The sequence below is a fragment of the Neopsephotus bourkii genome, unplaced genomic scaffold (genome assembly GCF_033783945.1).
Source record: "Neopsephotus bourkii isolate Nb327-2 ecotype Australia unplaced genomic scaffold, CSIRO-AGI_Nbou_v1 NB_1245, whole genome shotgun sequence".
Taxonomy (NCBI): Eukaryota; Metazoa; Chordata; class Aves; order Psittaciformes; family Psittacidae; genus Neopsephotus; species Neopsephotus bourkii.
The window spans coordinates 299,721-324,069 of record NW_026901730.1 but is presented as its reverse complement, the minus strand read 5'-3'; the positions used below and the strand labels follow the sequence as shown (position 1 = coordinate 324,069).

Genomic DNA, 24,349 nt, shown 5'->3' with positions numbered 1-24,349 from the left:
TTAAAACAACAGGTTTTTATGAAAGCATACAAATGCTTTTGGAATCTGCCCTATTATTTCAAAATAGAACAGATTTTTAAATTGTTTATCACAGTGTTTGGTTGTCCATTTCTTAAAAATGGTCACTGCACCTTTTGGAAATTGTAATTTCTGCAGACTCCTCAGGCTGTAAGTAGTGGGCATCACAAGAACAAGGAATTGTTTTGCACTGATTTATATTTAGTGTAACCTAATTATTCTTAAGTGATAGGTGTCCCTGCTCATGGCAGGGGGTTGGAACTAAGTGATCTTAAGGTCCTTTCCAACCCTAACTATTCTATGATTCTACGATATTTGGACTTGCCTTATGCATCTACATTTTAGACTCTGCTGATAATTATTCCCATTGGTCTTGTGAGTACAGAACAGTTTCTTCCTCCCCTAGAATTTATTTATCCGTCATTTTGTCTCCATGGAAATAGGTGACAAAACCCACCAAAATTTCCACTGAGTTGTCAATATATTAACTATATTGAAATAGCCAGTATTTCCATAATGTTTTCCTGAATCATTGTGTATTTGGGCTAAAATACTAGAAGCAAACAGTAAATTCTTACTGATTTCCTGGTTGATTTATTTGTGGGGGATTTTTGGGTTTTGTTTGTTTATTTGTTTGTGGGTTTTTTTTAACAAGAAGACTCTAGTATGTGTTTAGAAACATTGAGAACATAGAGGAAAGTAAGAACACAGAGATTAGGTGGTTAGTTATTTTCATTATTTTAAGATGATTGTTGATTCTCCTTGTGGGTTTGATGTTTGTTACTTCAGTCAAAAAGATGAGATTGTTTTTTTTGTCATTGCTGCCACGTATGATCTGTGTTTTCAGACATCTGTAGGAATCTAGTGCATTTTAGATATGTAACTCTTGTGAGCAGGACTTTCCTCATGACCAAAAGACTACCTGCTGTAAGAAAATCAGAGCAAGGTGCTAGGCATCATAGAAACACCTGCAAAAAGAAAACCCATCATAACAAAGTAGTGCTCATCTGAAAGAAAGCATCATTTAGGTGGACAGGCTGAAAAGTAGGGGGGCAAATAGAAATGTTAACAGATGAGACAGTAACTGTTCTCATATATAACAGATGTGTGAAAATTACATATTTTGTTATACATAATTACATATTTTGTTATATATTTTTTATTACATATTTTGTTATATTCTGTCACACTCACAGAAGAATTTGTAGGGTCAGTGCAAGAGAGCAGAAATTATGCTTTGATGGCTATTTTGTCTCTTCATTTAGGTTGTTTGGGATTTTTACATTTTAAAATTTTTTTGTTATTTTTTATTTCATTGCTGCAGTGACTGGGGTCACTAAGATTTCAGCTCTTAGCTTCCATAAACCTAATGTCAGCATTTTCAAATATGTTCCCTCAAAATAACATGCCTTCTGGTTTTCCATTTTCATTCTGTTTTCAAAGAAAGCCACAGCGGTGTGTGATGGGAAACAGACACATGGGAATTCTGTGATTTTTATTCTGAGAGCAGATCTTCCCTGTGTTTTAAATGCAGCATTGTATTCAAGTCTGATGCAAATCCTAACAATGCTCTTCTGAGCAAGTATTTTACTATGGATGCAGTTTGATACTAGGAGGCTATATTATCAAATCTAGTCTTTCATTATAGGCCTTGCTTCTGGTATTGGAAAAGATAGGAAAACTTAACTTTCTGAATTGTTGTATCAGAACCTTTTTTTCCCCTGTAGAAAAAAAGTGGCTCTTTCTTTTTTTTAAACTAGTTGATGAAAGCTTAATGAGGCAAAAGTTGGAAATGATTGGGATGAGGAGAGGTTTCAGTCTGTAGGCTACAGGAAAATAGAGAGTGGAGTCAAACTTGTAAAAATAGCAATGTAGCAAATAAAGTTAGTGTGTATGGCAGTATTTTCTATTTATCAAATCTCTGTAGCTGAAATTTTAGAGTGGAAAGGTTTCTCAGCTTTATTTCAGTTATGGTTTGCATCACTCGAACCCACACCAGTAGCTTAAGTTATTCTTGGAGAAAAGTTTCAGTGATGTTCCGTATTTGTTGGAATATAAAATATGTTCTGTATTATTGCTTTCCGTTTGTATGGATAACTAATTTAGAATTACGTAGTGGAGTCTGCTTTTTCCCTATTAATTACGCCAAGTTGAAAGAGTCCCCCGCACAAATAAAACTGGAACTTTGAAGGTCGAATATATTTAATATATTTAAAATATACTCATCATTTCAGAGGATGACAGTTAATGCACAGAGAGGAACATAATCTTTTAGGCAAAAATCTTATATTCTTTTTGGGGAACTGTATTTTGCTGAAATTCCTGAGAGTCAAATAGCTGTATAAATGTCACTCACTGCAGGCGGGGGGGGGGGGAAGAAAAACCACACAAAAAAAAAAAAGTAAGGAAAATGCATTTGAGAATATTACAATTCTGTGTGCTTTCAGAAATTATATTTGTCAAGTTTCCTAGATTAATTGGAATATAGTTGAAGCCAGGCTGACTGGTAATCTGTGATTAGCATATACACTCAGTCCTCAGTGAGTTTAAAATCCACTATAAATTTCTAAGTAGAAAAGATTTGAATTCTTAACGTGGAAAGCAAACTTTTCCTGAGAAAAATACCATGGGATATTTTGTATAAGATAATATCACCAGATAGGTTTATTTTTTTCCTTCATGGTTATCTTTCAGCGAGAAAATAGTCTGAAGATGGAATTCCCATCTACTTCTATAAATTAAAAGTTTGTGGGAAAAAAAACCCCAAAACCAAAACAAACCAAACAACATAAATACCCTTGCAAGTGGAAACTCGCTTTACAGTCGCCTATCTGGGTTGCTCCCAAATAGGGCAGAGAGTGTCTTGCAGATGGGAGAGGTAATTAACATTTCTGAGAAGCCTGTAATGCTCCAATGAAAAATGTATTGCTTTGCTAAGGTTCCTGTCAGGGCTGTATCCTTTTCTGTCCCTCACCACCCTAATTCATTACTCCAAGGGAACATTTCCTCTTCTCTGCAAGTAGTAGATGTGATGCTTTGGGAAGATTTCTATATTCCTTACCAGACATTTAAAAGCAGGGCTTGTAGAAGCTTTCCAGCTCATTAAACAAATTTAATGAACTTATTTAGTCCTCAGGCCTGAGGATGGCAAAATTCCATTCTGTGGAGGTGGCAGCCTGGTCAATCTTCAGCCTCCTCTTCTGTGTGCTTCCCCTTCTCCTTTGTGCCCAACCTTCTTGGAGGGATGCCTGACAGCTGCATGGTCTTTTTCCCAGAGCTTCTCACACAGCCTCTGCTTTTCTGGTTATTTTTGCTGTCCCTTTTGAGACCTTAGACAACTACTGCTTTTGCTGACTGTTAAAATTAATGCATGAGATCAGCCCTGTTGGGGACAATATTCTCCTACTAGGAGACAACCATTTGAAACACAGTATGTGCTGGGAGAGTATTTCTTCAGGGGTGAATGCCCAGCTTCTGTGTAAAACTGTCTGATACTATGTGTTAATTGTTTCTATCGAGAAGGAACATATGGTATTGATTGGTATCATGAATTAACTACTCAAATGAAACAAAAAGAATTACTTTTCATTGATTCATGTCTGCAAGGATGCACATTTTAAAGATATATTTTAAATTAAGGGTTTAAAATAAATGTAGGTAACTGTGGCCTAGACAAAAGCTGACCCTGCCGAAAGCATTCTGTAGCTTGTCACAAGATGGTGACATCATTCACAACATACAAATAAATGCCTGCCAAAATTCGTCCAAGCACAACATCTGCAAATTTTCTTTTACACGAGAAAGTTACTGAAATAATATTTTAAGGAAATTTGTAACTAGGGAGCTTTTATCACAAAGGCTTTGATAAATCTGTAAAAGATAGAATGAAACAAATTGCTCTGTTAAATTATTTGTTAGTTTAAATGTAAAGCAAATAAATAAGATGATCTTAGCTGAAGTATTTTACAAAACTATTTTTATTTAATATGAGTAGAAATAGAGATTGCACACTGGTGGAAATTTATTGCAAAAATAGGAACTGACATTTCCATTTAGGAAATGTCCTTTTAGGAACACAGCAATAAAGATGTTCAAGACTTATCACTGATAATAAGAAATATTAGTACTCTATTGTTTCTCTAGATTTTCACCTGGGTTTAAAAATGCTAGTTTCCCCAGACATTTAGATTTATTTCTTCCTCTCTCTCTATTAGTATTATTATTTCTTATTATTATCTTCAATTATTAAACTGTTCTTATCTCAACCCACAGGTTTTAAACTTTTTTCCCATTCTTCCCACCCTACCAGGGATGGGGTGTCTGGAGTGAGTGAGAAGCTGTGTGGTACTTGAATTGCTGGCTGGGCTCAAACCACAACAGTAAATAAATGGATTTTGCAGAAGCTTCATACACGAAATGGGGATTTCATCAGGGTTCTGAACATATACATATATTTGATTCATATCTGCTTCTGTCCATGGTTTTTAGTCAAAGGAGTGTTGGCATGTTTAGTGGCTGACTGTATAGTCAAAACCAGAAAAATACCATACTGTGTAAAGCCAGTGATCTGTCTAGCCCTCTAGTATAAAGGAGAGCAGTCAGGATGAACATGATTGGGCGGTTCTTGCTATTTCTGTGTAATTGGAAGGAGTTTGGTAGCAGAGGGACCTCAGGGAGACCTCTAAGTGTTCAGGTCAGGGACTGTCCTGGGTCAGACACACCTGACTCTTCAGTGGACCCACTCTGCACTAGATCTGAACCAGTTAGGGAAGTTTGTGGCACCTCTACAAAAAAAATATTTAAGAAAGGGTGGTAGTCTCTAGGCAGAAATTGAGAGACAATGTGAGGGCAGGAGGGACACCTGAGCAGGTGCAAGGGGGAAACAAGAAGTACGCCTGGGCAGGATGAACAGTAGAGAAAGAGTGAGATGCCAAAGGAAACTAAGAGAAAGAAGAGAGATGCCAGGGTTGGAGGGGTGCCTGATCAGGGACAGGACTGCAGAGAAGGCATAGGAGAAGCTACAACCCCCAGAAGGATAGCGGATAGTGGAGAAAGTCACACCAGAGTAGTGGAGTAAAAATCAAGGAGCAGCAAAGGAAAAGGAACCATTGTTAATTGGAATCCCCCAAGTGTTTTGTTGCCTGTGACAGAATGCCCTCTCTTCTTACTTGGCATCTAGAACTGAGGGCATCTTAGAGGGTATATTCCTGCATTGTCTCTGCTTTCTAGGTTTCAGATGATGAATTTGTTGAAGCTTTCTCTGAATCTTGATTGTGTGGTCCCTTGATTGTGTGGTCCCCTTTCAGTCTTCCGCTTTTCCCCTGGAGAAGCCCAGCTTGTTTAGTCTGCCCGTACAAGGAAGCTATTATCCACTTGATATTTTCTATTGCCCTTCATGGGCCTTTTCTAAGTTGATTACATCCTTTTTAGAGGCAACCATCCTTTCCAGGGTGACCAGACCTGCATTCAGCACTCAGGATGTGGATGCAGCAAGATTTTATACAGTCACAAAATTACTTTGTCTTGTTTTCAGTACCCTTTCTGAATGACATCTGATGATCTGTTGGCTTTTTTGGTCACCACTGCCTATGTATTATATTCTAGCTAAATTAATAGTAATTACATTACCGAGTAGGTAGTAAGAGTAGGTGACTTAGACTGAATCCTTTGCAAAGATTGCCTCTCTATGGAAAAGCAGCAAAAAGCCCTGATTTTGAAAATAAAACCTGAGAAAGTTGAGAGGTACATTCAGTACTCTTTGTGAAAGATGTTCTGTTCTCTGTCAATTTCAGTTATAACATTGTGTAGATTAACCAGATGTTTTTTCTAGGTACTGGCATTAAATTAAAACAAAAGCAAACAGAAGAGTTTTGGCCTCCAGCTTCTCAATAAATCTAGTAAGGGAACAAAAACCAAGTATTGTATTCAATTGTTTGTTTCTACACAAATGTTATTCTCTTCCTCAACTTGATTTTGTAATATACTTAGTTTAAAGGGATTTGATTTTTTTTTTTATTGACGTTCAGGCTATTGTGCTGAGTGGAATTATTAGCTTGTCCAGATGAGCTATGTTGATAAAGGTGGGTTGTTTCTTTGTGCTGATACTGAAGAGATTTTGAATAAAAGTGTGCAAGTCTAAAATTTAGGAGAATGCTTGTTTCCTACTTGTTCTAGCCAATGTACTCTTCAGTATACAGGCCCTGTGCCTCCACCCATGTATTATGAAAATTATATGCTGATGTATTTCTTATGAAAGTGTTACATGACCTCTGAACAATGGGTGTTAGTGTTGTTAGTATATGAAACATGAGAAAAATGATAAAGGAAATGCACTCAAATGCCAGAACCGTTTTTTAAGTTGGAGGAATTAATAAAAGTAAGGCTCCAGAAACTTGCCAGTATGTGAATGTCTTGCAGAAGCAACCCAAATTCAACAACCCAAACAAAGCATACATGAGCTTCACTTAAAAGTAAAAATTAGTGAAGGAACCATTGCTCCCTGTGACTCTTCATCTTGTGTGTTTTCTCAAATATAAAACTTCCAGCTATGTATTTTCTCTGTGGTACACTTCCTGCTACCTTGTCCGATGCAGTCTCAGGTATTTTGGGAGGGTTTTTGTACACTGCCTTAATATTCTTCACAGCTATGTCTTTGTATTTTTTTGTGTTTTCTTGAAATGATCTTTAAATGCGCAAAGGTTCTAAGAAGCTTTTGTTTGACTTCTGTACTAATCTCCTGCAGGAAAAATAAAAAAAAGGGAGGTTTTTAAAAAAAGAACCCAAAACAACAGGAAAAAAATGCCATACCACCACCAAACAACCCCGTAAACAAAATCACTAAATAAATAGAAAAGTAGCTTTTGAGTCTTCAAGAACCACAGGAAAACAGTATACAGCAGTTTTTTAAAACTGTACTTACAAGACCTTTCCTCCAGGTGGACAACTACTATTGTTTTAAGGAATATCACCTCAATAGGATGCATTAGTATCTTGTCAGTTACACCTTTTCTACTGCAAATTCTGTTTGCACTGACTAAATAATTGTGGCTCATGAAAGACTTTTCACTGTTAAGGGAAATAGACTTTTGTTTGTTAATTAGTTTCTGACCTGTGTTCCATAGCTATGCTGACATGGAGAGTCTTCTACTTCACACCATTGCCTGTTTAAAGGCTTGGGCTGGCATTGGCTCTCCCATCACTTCTGCACATCATAAATAATCAAGTTTTATTCAAATAAATTCCGTGATAGGAATTGTGGGTGTTAAGACCAGTGGTGCAGTCTGGGGAGTTGGACAGTTAAGTCATTAACAGGCACTTTTAAGCTCTAGGAAATAGATGTTCTGCAAACATTTTATTGTCTTTTTAACCTAGATTGAATTTTCTTTATCCATTACTTTGCCTGAGCATGTGACAAAGTGGCTTATGTGAACAAAGTACTAGGACGAAGTCCAAGTTTGGCTGAAACTAAAACAAGCCAGTAATTAGTGTACTTGCATTCCCATATGGCTCTGTGTGTACTTGCTTGCCCTCTTTGTGAGCTGAGCTGATAGAAATCACTGAATCATGGATGGGAAGACTGCATGCAAAATGACAAAATGGTAAGTCTAAAGATAGGAACAGATGAAAACATCCATTAACTAAGAAATGATAAATTCAAAAACAAAGGAAACAACAATCTCTTGAGACTTCCCCCCATATATATATTAAAAAAAAAAAAGTTCTATATCCATGGAATTTCAGCTTTATATGAATTAGGTACTTCTGGAAACTGTTTATCAGAATTCACAAAGCAAATCCATTAGTCACTAGTGATCATATCCTGTAAGTTGAAAATATTTTTATGGATACGTGTTTTTTTTCTGCAGTCAGTGTTGAGGGAATTACGTTGCTCAGTGGTTTGAGAAATACTGAGATAAAGCAATGTTTTTTCCCATTTACTCTAGATAAATGTTAAATATATGTAACATACCTGAACCCTTTTGCCAGCCAGTGAATAATATTTAGCTTTAAATAAAAATAACCAAGAATTCTGGTAAATGCAGTAGAAGCTTGATGGTTCTTATCTGAAACTAAATAAGCTGTGACTGTCTGTCAGACCAGTGCTTTCAATAAGCTGCAGATATTAATAGGGGTTCTTTTGCTTTGTCTTTATCAGTTTCTTGATCAGTGAATTTGGCTTTGGATTTTTTGATACTTGGTTATTTTCATAAAAATGCTTTCTGCTTCATGCTTCTGACATGTACCACTTGCAGTCCAACTGCATGAAAAAATACAGGAGCCAGATTAGATGATGAGAGCAAATTCTGACTTTGTGAAGTGAAAATCCTGTTAGGTATAAAGCCGTATTCATCTTATTTCAGTCAATTTGCTTAAGATGCTTGAGGCAACATTTGTTTTTAATTTGAATATGCTTAGAAAACTGTTTCTTATAATTGAAAACATTACACATTTATGAAAACTGGAATAGGGAAGTTTCTCTTTCAAATTTAATACTTCAGCATGATAATGCAGACTATACATTATTCTTGCCTGATTCAGAGAATTTCTTGAGTCATAAAGAACACTTGGATATAAGAACAAGGAACACTTGTGTAAGACTTTTAAAGTAGGCAGTCTTGCTTCATACAGGTAGTGTTTTCTTTTTTAGTAAGTGCCTGAAGTGTTGTTCACTTGCTAATGATTATTTTGCGTTCTCTTTCATTATCATTTTTCTATACCTGTATGTAGGAAAACAAAAGATTAATAATTGATCTGAGCAAGCAAATACAACTTCTTTTGCAGGAATAAGAGTTTCCATTTTCATATCAGTCAGATTTAAATAAGGCTGCCTGTGGCTGGTAAATCCTGCTTTCATTCAATTAGTCTGTGGAACTTGATGTTTATATGATGTCCATTTTGAAACTTTGCTGCAGAGAGGTTAAATGGAAGGTAGTAGGATTAACATTAAGTATGTCTTGGGTGCATGGAAGTATTTCTATGCAAGTGGAGAGGAGATGAAAATTTTACCAGCACTCAAGGGCTTATGGGGATAGGAAGGATGGTAGAATTGTTAGCGGTTACAGCAAAACAGGAAGGAAAGAGTTGGGAGGAGGGAAAAGGAGCTGGTTTTGACATGCTGTTTTTCGTTTGACAAGAGGTCATCTGAAGAAGATTCTGTAGAAGCAGTTCTAATTACAAATGTGAACAAAAAGGAAGTGAAGAGTTAAGAAATTTGGGAATCATTGACACAGAGACTGTAATTTAAATCCTTGAGAACAGCTATGGTTGGCCAAAGACAACCTAGTTATGCTGTGTGCATACTGCAGAGTGTATTCCATCTTAAAAAAGTAAATCTTCTTGCTTGGATACTAATTTTGTAAAAATGGAAATAAAAATAGTCTAGAAACATGGGTATCTGTTGTTCAAACTTAAATTTACAATGCTTATTTCTAGAAAAATTATGAAGAATTGCAGAAATCTGTAAGTACAAAATCCCTTCTCATTGGACCATAGCAGGTCCTCAGAATTACAATGGCAAATAATCAAGGTTACTTCATTATGTAAACTTTCCTTCAACACACAAAAGGCAACATGATAAAATAGTTGGGGTTTTAGCAAGGAAGCATCAAAAAAATTCTCTTGCAATAATGGTTTATTTTATGCACTGCATTTTCCTTAAAAAAAAGGGCCCAATCATCCTTGATGTTCAAATTACTATTTACATACAAAGGATTTTTGTTACCATGATTGTCTGAGAAACACATCTAATTTGGAGTTTCAAATGCCTGGAAGTTACAGTTCACACCCAATGATAAAAGCCATGCAGAATACTGACATAACTGGGTGTACTGTAGTTCATCTCCTGCTGACGTGTCTGCCTTTTGGATTCAGAAAACATCAGATGTTTAGAACACTGCAGTTAATAATAAATGGGGAAAAATATCAAGAGAATTAGTTTCTTCAGACATTCAGGCGTGTGGTAAGAGTCAGGTTATCTGCTTCTCATTAGCTCATCTCTTTTTCACAGATTTAAAAAAGTCATATGACTTCTCTTTTTTTGCAGAAATTTACTGACACACAGACATTTTTTTTTTTCCTCTTCTGTCTAGTCCTAACTGCCTTTTCAGTTGTTTTATCATCCATAATTTTTATACATTGTGATTTGTTTTCAGTGTTCAGGAAAAGTGCACAACCTGATGTTCATAACATATCTTACCTGGAGCATGGTTAATTTTCAGTATATACAGGCCTTGCTTTAGAAGCATAATTATTTTCTTAGTCTGTCACTGTTGTTGATGTATAGTTTACCATTTCAGGTTTGTTGTTTGTGTCTTTGTTGTTTGGTTTATTTCTTTTTTTTTATTCTACTTCACTTTGCTGAAGAATGCTCTGATCAGGAAAATGAACACTTTAATTAATGGTATTGAAAATACGTGGTGTTAAGAAATCAGTTGTAGAACTGATTCAGACACTGCTCTGTTCTGACTTTTACATTGGTATCAGTGCAATTTCATGGAGAAATAATGTCTTGTTGGATTTCAGAAAAGGACGTAAGTATATTAAAGTATATTTACATAAGTAAAGTATATTCGGAGAATTATCATGTAGTTGCTATCCTTTGGCATGAATATGAGTGTTCTCTGCTAGTACTCAATGGCTCAATGTCCAGCTGGAGACCAGTGAAGAGTAGTGTCTCTCAGGGATCGGTGTTGGGACCGGTCTTGTTTAACATCTTCGTCGCTGACAGGGACAGTGGGATTGAGTGCGGCCTCAGCAAGTTTGCTGATGACACCAAGCTCTGTGGTTCAGTTGGTACGCTGGAGGGAAGGAATGCCATCCAGAGGGACCCTGACACGCTTGTGAGGTGGGCTGATGCCAACCTCATGAAGTTTAACAAGTGCAAGGTCCTACACCTGGGTCGGAGCAATCCCAGGCACAGCTACAGGTTGGGCAAAGAAGAGATTTAGAGCACCCCTGCAGAGAAGGACTTGGGGGTGCTAGTCGATGAGAAAATGAACATGAGCCGGCAGTGTGCGCTGGCAGCCCAGAAAGCCCAACTGTATCCTGGGCTGCATCAAAAGGAGCATGACCAGCAGGTCGAAGGAGGTGATCCTGCCCCTTTACTCTGCTCTTGTGAGACCTCGCTTGGAGTATTGTGTACAGTTCTGGTGTCCTCAACATAAAAAGGACATGGAACTGTTGGAACAAGTCCAGAGGAGGGCCACGAGAATGATCAGGGGACTGGAGCACCTCCCATATGAAGATCGGCTGAGAAAGTTGGGACTGTTCAGCCTGGAGAAGAGAAGGCGGCAAGGAGACCTCATAGCAGCCTTCCAGTATCTGAAGGGGGCCTATAGGGATGCTGGGGATGGACTATTCATTAGGGACTGTAGTGATAGGACAAGGGGTAATGGGTTAAAACTTAAACAGGGGAAGTTTAGATTGGATATAAGGAAGAAATTCTTTCCTGTTAGGGTGCTGAGGCACTGGAATAGGTTGCCCAGTGAGGTTGTGACTGCTCCATCCCTGGCAGTGTTCAAGGCCAAGTTGGATGTGGCCTTGGGTGATATGGTTTAGAGTGAGGTGTCCCTGCCCATGGCAGGGGGGTTGGAACTTGATGATCTTAAGTTCCTTTCCAACCCTAACTATTCTATGATGCTATGATTCAAAATCTATAGCTCTATTATGGGTTGTTAACTGAAGGCCTTCATTATTTTGAGAAGTTATCTCAAGCTGCAAGATGTGAATCAGACAGAAGTCCCCAAAAGCTCTGGCATTCAAATTCAGACCTGTATCTCAACTTCCCCCAACTGTTGAAGGTCAGCTTTTGTCTCTTGGTGGTTCAATTCTTGTGTCTCCTTTCTGAACCTGGGAGAGGAATTGAAAGGAACATGGGCTCAGAGATGGAGGCTTATAAATAGAATCCACCCCATTTATATCCCTGCATGAAAGGTAGTGGTTGCTGGCTTGTTAAACAGCTGCTTGCATGTCCCATAAAATGGATTAACTTTATCCTTCAGTGTAAAGATTAAATTTAATAACTGAATTATGAAGTGACATATACCTGACTTAGAAAAATGTAATACCTGGTACTTTGGAAGAGCTATATAAAAACAAATGGTGGAGCTTTATACTGTTGTTCTTTAATGGCAGAGGATGTGTTTATAATATAAAAAGCACACAAAAGAGCAATTTACTTTGGTCTTTATTGTTTTTAATGAATTTATAAGGGAAGGCCTTTTAGTACTAAGTGAATCCTTAAATAGAAATCCTAGTGACTCAGGAACTTCTTGGATGTTGGTGTGTACATAGTTACTTTCAGTTGTTCTTTCAGAGAATTTTATGCTGATAGTTGACATGTAGAACCCCATAATTCCAAGATTTTATAGGCAGTAATAGTTGTGCAAAGACTTAATGATGAAGCAGAAAACAAATGTATTCTAATACCACCCAGCTCTTTTCCAAGACAGCTCTGACCATCCTTTACTATTTAGGTTGCTTGGTGCCCTGCTATCTAGTTTTGCGTTATCCAATATCTAAGCATACAACAGGCCACAACCATCACCTTCTTTATAAAGGGCAGTTGATTATTACTGGCAGTTTGGCAGTTGCTGTTCCTGGCAGGCCTACTTCTGTCTCTTAAACCTGACGTAGTGGGATAACATTGTCAGACAGATCCATCTACAAAAATAATTCTCTGTCTCTGTCTCTGATTCTTATGTTCCTTTTTAGTTTGGATCTGTTTGAATTTCCCACTGAGATAACTCAAATCTGGACCCGAATATTCCGAATTTGGTTTGTTTGCTTGTCAGTGAAGCAATCCATCATATTTGAAAAATCATGGCAGTCAGGCGAAGTTCCCGATGACTGGAAAAAGGGAAATATAACCCCCATTTTCAAGAAGGGGAAAGTGGATGACACGGGGAATTACAGACCAGTCAGTCTCACCTCTGTGCCTGGCAAAATCTTGGAGCAGATTCTTCTGGAAGGCATGCTAAGGCACATGAAAAACAACAAGATGCTTGGTGACAGCCAGCATGGCTTCACTAAGGGGAAATCCTGCCTGATCAATTTGGTGGCCTTCTATGATGGGGCTACAGAACTGATGGACAGGGGTAGAGCAGTTGATGTCATCTGCCTGGACTTGTGCAAAGCGTTCGACACTGTCCCACACGACATCCTTGTCTCTAAATTGGAGAGACATCAATTTGATGGATGGACCACTCGGTGGATAAAGAGCTGGCTGGATGGCTGCACTCAAAGAGTTCTGGTCAATGGCTCAATGTCCAGCTGGAGACCAGTAACGAATGGTGTCCCTCAGGGATCGGTGTTGGGACCAATCTTGTTTAACATCTTTGTCGATGACATGGACAGTGGGATTGAGTGCGGCCTCAGCAAGTTTGCTGATGGTACCAAGATGTGTGGTTCGGTTGATACGCTGGAGGGAAGGAATGCCATCAAGAGGGACCCTGACACGCTTGTGAGGTGGGCTGATGCCAACCTCATGAAGTTTAACCATGACAAGTGCAAGGTCCTACACCTGGGTTGGAGCAATCCCAGGCACAGCTACAGGTTGGGCAAAGAAGAGATTTAGAGCACCCCTGCAGAGAAGGACTTGGGGGTGCTAGTTGATGAGAAAATGAACATGAGCCGGCAGTGTGCACTGGCAGCCCAGAAAGCCAATCGTATCCTGGGCTGCTTCAAAAGATGACGAGGGTTGGAAGCGAGTTCCAGTTCGGCGTCGTGGGCAGCCCTCCTCCCTTCCTGCCCTGCTTCCCCAGGTGTCCCTCCGTAATAGGTTTGAGGCCCTGGATCTTGAAGGAGAGGTAGGTGAGGATGTGGTGCAAGGCCCACCTACAAGGCCACATAGGAAAAGGCGGTCGACTTCGCACCTCAAGACTGCCTCTGATAAGAAACAAAGAAGGGTCATTGTAGTAGGTGATTCCATTCTAAAAGGAACAGAGGGCCCGATATGCAGAGTTGACCCTCATCATAGGGAAGTGTGTAGTCTGCCTGGAGCCCGGATCAGGGATATCCCAAGGGCGCTCCCCAACCTCGTGCACCTGACAGACTACTACCTGCTGCTGGTCTTCCAGACTGGTGAGGGGGAAGCTGCTTCCTGAGGGGGATGAAGAAAGACTACAGGGCCTTGGGGTGGATGGTGAAAGAGTCTGGGGCTCAAGTGATCTTCTCCTCACTCCTTCCATCTTCCATTGATGATGTGGGATGGAATGGGAAAATTCAGTCCATAAACGATTGTCTTCGAGGCTGGTGCTGCAAGCAGGGCTTTGGATTCTTTGATAACGGCTGGTTTTATAGGGCACCAGTCTGGACAATGACATGTGGGAAAGGTTTATCTCACAGAGGCAAAAGGATGTTGGGGCACGAATTAGCAGGGCTCATTTGGAGAGCTTTAAACTAGATATGAAGGGGGATGGGGTTGTAGCTGGGCTTGCCCCAGTGGGGCAGCACTCCGGAATTGATGAAGACTGGGAGGCCTCCTGTAATCCTAGGGTGAAATCGGTGTGCTCAGCTCGCTCCCTGAAATGTCTGTACACCAATGCGCGCAGCATGGGAAATAAGCAGGAGGAGCTAGAAACCTGTGTTAAATCAGGAGATTATGACCTGGTGGCAATTACAGAGACGTGGTGGGACAGCTCACATGATTGGAATATAGTCATGGTGGGCTATGTCCTTTTCAGGAAAGACAAGCCAGCCAGGCGGCGTGGTGGGGTTGCTCTTTATGTGCGAGAGCAGCTACAATGCACTGAGTTCTGTCCAGGGACAGATGACGAGCGAGTTGAGAGTCTGTGGGTGAGAAGGGGTAGGCTGGCAGGGGCGATACTGTTGTGGGTGTCTGTTACAGGCCACTGGGTCAGGGTGAGGAAGTTGACGAGGCCTTCTACAGGCAGCTGAGAGCGGCCTCACAGTCACAGGCTGTGGTCGTTGTGGGGGATTTTAACTTCCCTGATGTTTGCTGGAAGGACTACTCGGCAACCCAGCCACAGTCCAGGAGGTTCCTCCAGTGTATGGATGATAACTTCCTCATGCAAATGGTGGATGAGCCAACCAGGAGAGGAGCACTGCTGGATCTCATCCTCACTAACAAGGAGGGTCTGCTCAAAGCAGTGAAGGTTGAGGCCTGCCTTGGTTACAGCGACCACGAGATGGTGGAATTCAGGATCTTTTGTGGTAGGACCAGTAGAATAGCAAGCAGAATTGCAACCCTGGACTTTAGCAGGGCAAACTTTGGCCGCTTCAAGCAATTGCTAGGGGATATCCCATGGGCTAGGCTGCTTGAAGGTAAAGGGGCCCAAGACAGTTGGTTGGCATTCAAGGACTGCTTTTTCTGAGCTCAAGATCAGAGCATCCCAACACGTAGGAAGTCAAGGAAGAGGGTCAGGAGACCTGTGTGGCTAAATAGGGAATTGCTTGGTATGCTCAAGTGGAAGAGGAGAGTTTACAGGTCATGGAAGGAGGGGCTGGCCACTTGGGAGGAATATAAGGCTGCTGCTAGAGGATGTAGGAAGGCAGCTAGGATGACTAAGGCCTCCTTGGAATTAAAGCTGGTGAGAGGGGTCAAGGACAGCAGAAAGAGCTTTTTCAAATACATGGCAGATAAAACTAACACCAGAGGCAATGTAGGCCCATTGATGAACGGGACGGGTGCCCTGGTAACAGAAGATACAGAGATGGCAGAGTTACTGAATGCCTTCTTTGTCTTTACCTACTCTGCCGGAGGCAGTCCTGAAGAGCCCTGTACCTCTGAGACCTCAGATGAAGTCAGGTCAACAGAGTGGTTTGCCTTAGTCGATGAGGAATAGGTTAGAGACTAGTTGAGCAATCTGGACATCCATAAATCCATGGGTCCAGATGGGATGCACCTGCGGGTGCTGAGGGAACTGGCGGAGGTCATTGCTAGACCACTCTCCATCATCTTTACCAAGTCTTGGGAAATGGGAGACGTGCCTGAGGACTGGAGGAAAGCAAATGTCACTCCAGTCTTCAAAAAGAGCAAGAAGGAGGACCCGGGTAACTATAGACCGGTCATTCTCACCTCCATCCCTGGGAAAGTGATGGAAAACCTTATCCTTGGTGCCATCTTAAGGCATATCAAGGATAAGAGGGTTATGAGGAGCAGTCAACATGGCTTCACCAAGGGGAAGTCATGCTTGACCAATCTCGTAGCCTTTTATGAGGAAATAACATGGTGGATGCATGATGGCAGAGCGGTGGTCTACCTTGACTTCACCAAAGCATTTGACAGTCTCCCACAGCTTCCTCACAGCTAAATTAAGGAAGTGTGGTCTGGATGATCGGGTAGTGAGGTGGACTGTGAACTGGCTGAAGGAGAGAAGCCAGAGAGTTGTAGTCTGTGGGGCGGAGTCTAGTTGGAGGCCTGTATCTAGTGGAGTGCCTCAAGGGTCGGTACTGGGACCAGTATTATTTAATATATTCATCAACGATTTAGATGAGGGAATTGAGTGTACTATCAGCAAGTTTGCTGATGACACTAAGCTGGGAGGAGTGGCCAACACGCCAGAAGGCTGTGCTGCCATCCAGCGAGACCTGGACAGGCTGGAGAGTTGGGCGGGGAATAACTTGATGAAATATAACAAGGGAAAGTGTAGAGTCCTGCATCTGGGCAGGAACAACCCCAGGTTCCAGTATAGGTTGGGGAACGACCTGTTAGAGAGCAGTGTAGGGGAGAGGGACCTGGGGGTCCTAGTGGATGACAGGATGACCATGAGCCAACACTGTGCCCTTGTGGCCAAGAAGGCCAATGGCATCCTGGGGTGTATTAGAAGGGGGGTGGTTAGTAGGTTGAGAGAGGTCCTCCTTCCCCTCTACTCTCCCTGGTGAGACCTCATCTGGAATATTGTGTCCAGTTCTGGGCCCCTCAGTTCAAGAAGGACAGGGATCTGCTGGAGAGAGTCCAGCGCAGGGCAACTAAGATGATTAAGGGAGTGGAGCATCTCCCTTATGAGGAAAGACTGAGGGAGCTGGGTCTCTATAGTTTGGAGAAGAGGAGATTGAGGGGTGACCTTATTAGTGTATATAAATATATAAAAGGGGAGTGTCACGAGGATGGAGCCAGGCTCTTCTCATTGGCAAACAATGATAGGACAAGGGGCAATGGGTACAAACCGGAACACAAGAGGTTCCACTTAAACTTGAGAAGAAACTTCTCAGTGAGGGTGACAGAACACTGGAACAGGCTGCCCAGGGAGGTTGTGGAGTCTCCTTCTCTGGAGACATTCAAAACCCGCCTGGACACGTTCTTGTGTAACCTTATCTAGGTGTTCCTGCTCCGGCAGGGGGATTGGACTAGATGATCTTCTGAGGTCACTTCCAATCTCTAGCATACTGTGATGCTGTGAAGCGTGACCAGCAGGTCGAAGGAGGTGATCCTACCCCTCTACTCTGCTCTTGTGAGACCTCGCTTGGAGTATTGTGTACAGTTCTGTTGTCCTCAACATAAAAAGGACATGGAACTGTTGGAACAAGTCCAGAGGAGGGCCACGAGAATGATCAGGGGACCGGAGCACCTACCATATGAAGATAGGCTGAGAAAGTTGGGGCTGTTCACCCTGGAGAAGAGACAGCTGTGTGGAGACCTCATAGCAGCCTTCCATTATCTGAAGGGGGCCTACAGGGATGCTGGGAAGGGACTCTTCATTAGTGATGGTAGCAACAGGACAAGGGTAATGGGTTAAAACTTAAACAGGGGAACTTTAGATTGGATATAAGGAAGAAGTTCTTTACTGTGAGGGTTGTGAGGCACTGGAATGGGTTGCCCGAAGAAGCTGTGAATGCTTCATCCCTGGCAGTGTTCAAGGCTGGATTGGACAGAACCTTGGGTGACATGGTTTAGTGTGAGGTGTCCCTGCCCATGCAGGGAAGGTTGGAACTTGATGATTTTAATGTCCTTTCCAACCCTAAGTATCCTATGAAGAAGAGACTAATTATGTAATGCCATAAGTTTTTGTTTCTGATACCCTTCAGTTTTCACATTTTTCTCTTTTATTTTCTCCTATCTAATAATTTTCTTCAAATTTCTTTGAAGTGCATCATCTTTTAACATTTCTATAGTTTATCATACTAGTAGATCAGAAACTTGGCATCCAAAATTCATTCTTTTTATTCATAAGAAACTAATGCAGTACTGTAGGACAGAAATATAACAGTACTACTGAGTATGATGTAACTAACACTAATGGGATTTATTTTTTTTTATTGAATCCCTAGTTAGCACTGCACAAAATAGCTCATTCATTTCATCCTGAGCTTTTGTTTCTGATGGGATAAACTTGTTTATGTTCTGGCCTGAACATCAGTCATTAGATTAGAACAGGTTCTATGCCAGGCAGGAGAAAAAGGAAAAGTCTCCAATTGAATTCGTCCCAGAGCCCTCCTCATGAGAGCAAAATGGCAAAATTTCCCTTAATTTGCTCGTGGCATAAAAAGGAGACAAATCTTGTCTGCAGATGTTTCGTCAGTATTTGAGGCCACACCTCGTGCAAGAGTTTGCACTCTCCATGGCTATGAAGCTCTAGCTAAGTGGGGGAAACAAAAAGCAGTTCACTGGAGGAAAGAAATGGCCTGCATTTTGGAAAATGTTAAGTGGCTGTAGCCACATCTCACAGATGCCCTAACATTGCTAATGGACTTGAACAGCCTTGTGCCACCCATATCGAAGAGTTTGTGCAGCTGATGCCTCTTCTCTATGCAGGAATAATATGAATGCTAGAAGTCCTACAGTAGAGTACTTTTGTGTGTGTTTATTGCAAGGTGAAAAACACTAGCTGGATTATTGATATAATTTTAGTGTTAACTGTGTGGGAGGAACTCTTGTCACTAAACATGACCATAAACTTCCAAAAATGTTTTCATGTTGTGGTCATTTTTCAATTCTACATTGTTTGCACATTAATAAGGGACCAGTAGATCTTATTTGAAAGGCAGTTTATGGTTAGTTGATGCTGAGAGAATTCTTGTGAAACTAATGGATCTCAAGGAACTCTGTATTTAGGCTAAGGTGACTGAAAATCAGAACTGTTGACCTCAGCTCCCAGTTCTGCTAATAATGTGTGGCCTTGTCTGAGAACTAACCTCTGCATGACAGCCTCACATTCTAATATTCTCACATCATATTTCCTCTGGGCTATTCTGGGTATAAGAATGCATCCTAAGACTGGAATGAAAAAGTACTGCTAAAATGCAAAGTTATTTTATTGATAAATATGCCAAATATGCATAAGACTATGTAAGACTTTGTGATTTTTAAAAAACCCAAAGCACTAAAAACTAAACTGAGCTCACCTATTAATTGCCTACAGCATATAAAACCTCAGCAGTCAGATAGTCACTTTGGTACTGAGCATGACTGGGCTATGTAAAAGCTTTGGAGAAGTGTTGCTATGACTCCCTGAAGCTTGATGATGAGATGGAAGTCATGGTTATTCTGTTGCTCTTTCAAGAAGAACATTTCTGCATAAATTTAAGGAAGTGACTTGCTTTATTCCACTTCATTTAGGGTGATCATATCAGGTTAAAAGTGAAAGGTGTATGTCCCTCACCCCTGTGTCCCTCAGGGTCACTCCCAGAGCTTGAATGCAGAGGCACCTGTATGGCATAATGCTGTGCAACACTGAAATTCCCCCTTGTATAGCAGTGTGCATAGCATTGTTGTGTCACTAACTTCCACCATGATGCTAAATCAGCATAGCACTGAGCCTGGGACAACTGGACAGGGCTAGTTAGCTTTATTGCTCCTGAATTTGGGTTAGTTCATCTGATGTTTAATTAGCGTGTGCTTAAGTCACGTTCAAGATACGTATCTCTGGTTGCTCATTGTTGGTTGTCTGCACAGCAATGTCACTCTGTAGTCTGGAAATGCAAATCACTAAGGTAAGGCCTGTGACATCTTTTTATGGATCAGCATTAAGTTTAAAAAGAAAAAAACCCCAACATATACATACATGTATTTAAACCAGCTAGTCTAGAGGTAGAACACATGCAGCTAAACTTCCAGGCTAAATTCAGAACTGTCTGGCAGAACATGATTAAGGGAGGAAATACAGTTTTGACCGAGAGATTTTATTTCTCTGAGCAGACCTTTAAAATGTGTGGAAATTGATGCAAAATGTTTGTGTTGTAGCCTGACAAATGGCAATACTATATCAGATGAATGGCAATACTATTATCAGATGAATGGCATGTTGAGAAATGATTCAAGCTGGTTAATATACAGAGCTCTAATTCTGCAGCAATGTCCTGGAGAATACCACTGAAACAGCAAGTTGCCTGTCGAAACACCATAGACCTGGGTGCCTGTGTGAACATATTTAATTGTCATATTGCAATATCAATAATACTTGAGGTTCAAGGCATTTCCTGGGACTTAGCTGGGATTCAGAGTCTGAAGCTCAGCCAGGTGCCATCTGCTCTTACCAGGTAGTCATTAATCCCCAGGCAACGCCTTGTACTTCAGTTTGTATTCCTTATCAGAAAGTTCTGTTGCTGAAATTTGAACTGTGACTTAAGAACTTGTTAATTAATTTTGCATGGGAAGTAATGCCTTGCAATAAAATAAAGTATTTCCCCATGTGTAGTTATCACTTAACGAGCTTCCAGTAATACACGACTTGTGAGTTGTGTTAACTCCAAGGAGTTTGGTACCACACTGGAGTTTCATAAGTATTTTTGCAACATCGGGCAGTGATGTTGTTAGGAGTTCAGCTGTTTCATGAGGGATGTCTTACCCATCTCCTTTCAAAGTCTGTTCTTTCTGTATTTATATCGTTTCAATGCAAGAGCTGTTAGCTGTTATACTGAATGTGTTTGGAGGATCCCAGATTTTTGGATGCCTCTTTCATGTTCACATAACAAGCTTTTCTCTGGAATACTGGGAGTGGGTTAATAGGGAAAGGCACAGGAAATGTCAGAGGAAGGTGCATCCTGGGAATGTATTTGCCCACCCCTTTTAGGAAGTGGCAATCTAGTTCTCTGTCATGTCAGTCAGCTTAAACCCACTTGATGCAGCCAGTTTCCTCCAATTCATGATTGTGTAAGTAGAGCACTGATAGGCGTTTCTTTTCCAAGATTCAAAGTCCCCTTCTAGGAAAAAAAAAAAAAAAAAAAAGAAAAGAAAAGAAAAAGCTGTAATTCCACCATTTCCTGCAATTGTTCTACCTTAAGCTGAAGAAGATATGTGTATAGCTGGGAAAAGGCAGGAACTCCTAATTGCCATTGTTACCTGATATGTTGCCAGAGTAAGGGGGGAATATGATAAGCTGTGACATCTTTGATAATGGAATTTTACAGCAGCCTATTGAACTGGACAGCCAGCTGAGCAACAAGAATTTGAATATATCTCCATTCATAGAAGTATTGAAAGCAGAATCTTATTGCTGTTATCCTACAGACCCATTCTGTTACTTTTACTTTGACAGCCACATGGTAAGATTTAAATTTTATATAGCTGTCACCTTGTCAAGACAGACATCTGATGTCCAACCATTCCTTATCCCAGTGTTGCTTAGCAGCTTAAGCACACTGCTAGGCTGTAGGCAGTTTGTGTAGGTACAAAACATACTTTAAGAGAAATACTGGTTATCATATTTCATGGAATAAATCACACCTCAAATCCTTTCAGATGTGTACCACTGATAACAGCAAAAAAAGAATAATTATGTTTTACAATGGAGAATGTATCTCTAGGTAGCTATACTGCTACTATACTACTATACATAAAGTACAGTTTAGAACTGAATATGCATGTTTTTAGGGTTTAGAGTTATTTGATATTTGAAATTTAATGCAGACAGATAAAACCTAATTTCTGGACTGCAGTGAAAATTTATCCCAGAGTTCACAAATCAGAGGTTTTGCAAAAATCTACAATCAGAAGCAGGTCAGAAACAAAGAGAAGAATCCACTCTTCTACCTATGGAGATAGAAAACTCAGGCCTTCCTTAGTGTTCCATAGGTCCCAGGAGCCTTTCCAAACCAGACATCTACAATGTCTCAAACTTGATTTGGGTAAATGTTCAGTTCTGAATTTTTCCAAATATAAATTGATGTAGAGTCTATGTGAGGAAATATCATGAAATTCCTAATGAAAAGATCATATTTCTTACTAGCTTCTTAGCAGTGACAAAATTCAAGCATTTCCATGTTGATCGCTAGTGCCTTTGGAAATGGTTTAAACAAAACCATGAAATGACTCATTTACCTCTCAGTAGGTGACCCTGTAGGAAGTTAGAAGAGGACAGCAATTAAGCTTAAGATTGACATTCCAGCTTCTTTTGTGTTTCCCAGGCTAGACAAGCCCTTATATGAGATTGTTTTGATGTGCTGCAATCAAGGTATGGATCTTGCCAAGGTTTTGCAAACTGTCAAGTTCTTGAAGTTGTTTTTTTTTTTTTTTTTGCCTGGTGTCTTTAAAATATAGTCAAATCAGCGCTAACGCACAGTGGCAGTATTCCAGATTTCCACTTTCAGATCACAGCTTAAATTAGGGAGAGTAGCAAAACGTTACATGTAGACAAGGCTCTCAGATTAAAAACAAATAATTCCAGCCTTTGCTAAGAATTTAGATATCCTTATCCTTGAACAGTGATCATATACACTATATCCTAGCTAGTTTGTTTATTTTTATAGGGTTTATATATTGTTTTGGTTGTTTCAGGCTTTTTAATGTTCACTTTATAAAGCTTAGAGGTAAAGAAGAAAAAATGGAGGTATTTGGCATTCTTTGATTAGTTTTTCTTTAGAAAGCATAACAGCTTGTGTGCTTCATCTGATCAACTTCTAAGATTAATGTCTGGCTACTAATTTAAAGGATATGTGTTTTACAGTTCAAAACTGTAGCTTATCTGTGGAAAAATAATTTGTTGCTTTGAGAAATATGAAGGGAAATGCTCCCTGTTCTTATCTAGATGAGCCAGTAGAGAGCAGTATCTTTCTTGGCATAATTTTCATGTTTGCTGGCTTCACTGTAGTTCACTTTTTCTCAGTCAGACTGTGAGTACTTGGAAGCAGACATGCTCACACACAAACTGACATTATGGAAGCAGATTCCATGTCAGCACACTGGCAGAACAGATGGAGATTCAAAACGAAATGATTGTTTAGAAAAGTTCACATAGCATTACTTTTCTTTAGTAAGTTTACTCCCTGCAGAGCTATCTGGAACAAATGATAGTTTTATTACATTAGCTATGAAGTGTGTAGTTAGGTAAAATCCAACATGCAGATAATCTAATGGGATCCATTGATTAAAATAGTCACTCATAGATGTAAATGCCTTTTATGAATGAAATGTAAATGAAATGCTGCTGCTTTTATTTTCTGTAAAATTTGAGGCATGTTTCCATATTTGTAGATTTAATCCTAGTAGAAATAGGACAGAGAGGGTAAAAAATGAATTTGGAAGCAGAATTTTCAAACAGAATCAGTTAATAATTTTACTTAATTTTGATTTTGTTCTTCTTTGGGTTCATTCCTTCATCTGTATTATCAGAATGAAAATTTGAAATTGTATTCTTTTATCAAAATGTTCCATTAACTTACTACTCTAATAAGTAACAATACTGTAGAAAACCTAAAGTCAGCAATAAGAAACCTAAAAATCCTCAGTCCCTCTTTGCTTACTTTTTGTCTCTGACACCACTTTTGAACGTGCTGCCTTTTCTTTTTCAGTGCTAGGTAATTTTAATTATTTAATTTTGACAGTTTTGAAGATGTGTCACATTATAGCACATCAGTGAGAGTATTTATTTTGCTTCACAAAACAAGTGGATGATAAAAACAGATTGGGGAAACTGCAGTAACTGAAGAACATTTAATTCAGTTTTGTATGGAAAATCATCATTTTTCTGGATTAAAGCTGTTGGTTTTGAAGTAAGTGAAGTTATTTTTACTAGTTCATGGTTCAGGTATTGAGACAGCAGGTATTATTTAGCTTCTATTTATATACTAGGTTTTACCAATGAGCACAGAATTCCCCTCTCTTTTCTAGTTGGGTGGTACTTCCGTTTTGTAGTCCTGCATCCATTTGTTTCTCTTATGTATTCTGTTTGCTTCTTTCATTTACCCTCACTCACTTTCCTTCACTGATTGCTCTCCTATCTTTGTGTTGGCTTTCACTTACCTTTGCTTGCTTATTTTCACTCTCATCTCTTTTTATATTCCTGTTTTCCCTCTGCCATTTTTTTCCTGTTATTTTTCCCCCACCTCTCCAATCAACACCTCTGCTGTTGCCTTATTTTTGTTACAACTTTCAAATCACGTTTGATTACTCCTCTCTGTGAAAAAAAAAATTACAATAGGGAGCAAAGTAAATTCT

At 39.9% G+C, this 24,349-nt stretch overlaps 1 long non-coding RNA gene across 1 annotated transcript in view; it reads left to right on the top strand.

Moving 5' to 3' along the window:
* The window catches only part of LOC133218315 (uncharacterized), a 145,095-nt gene that overhangs the window by 38,877 nt on the left and 81,869 nt on the right, over positions 1-24,349 (top strand). Inside the window, exon 3 of the long non-coding RNA XR_009727098.1 lies at positions 2,713-2,896. This is a non-coding gene — a long non-coding RNA (uncharacterized LOC133218315). The remainder of the gene's footprint in view (positions 1-2,712; positions 2,897-24,349) is intronic.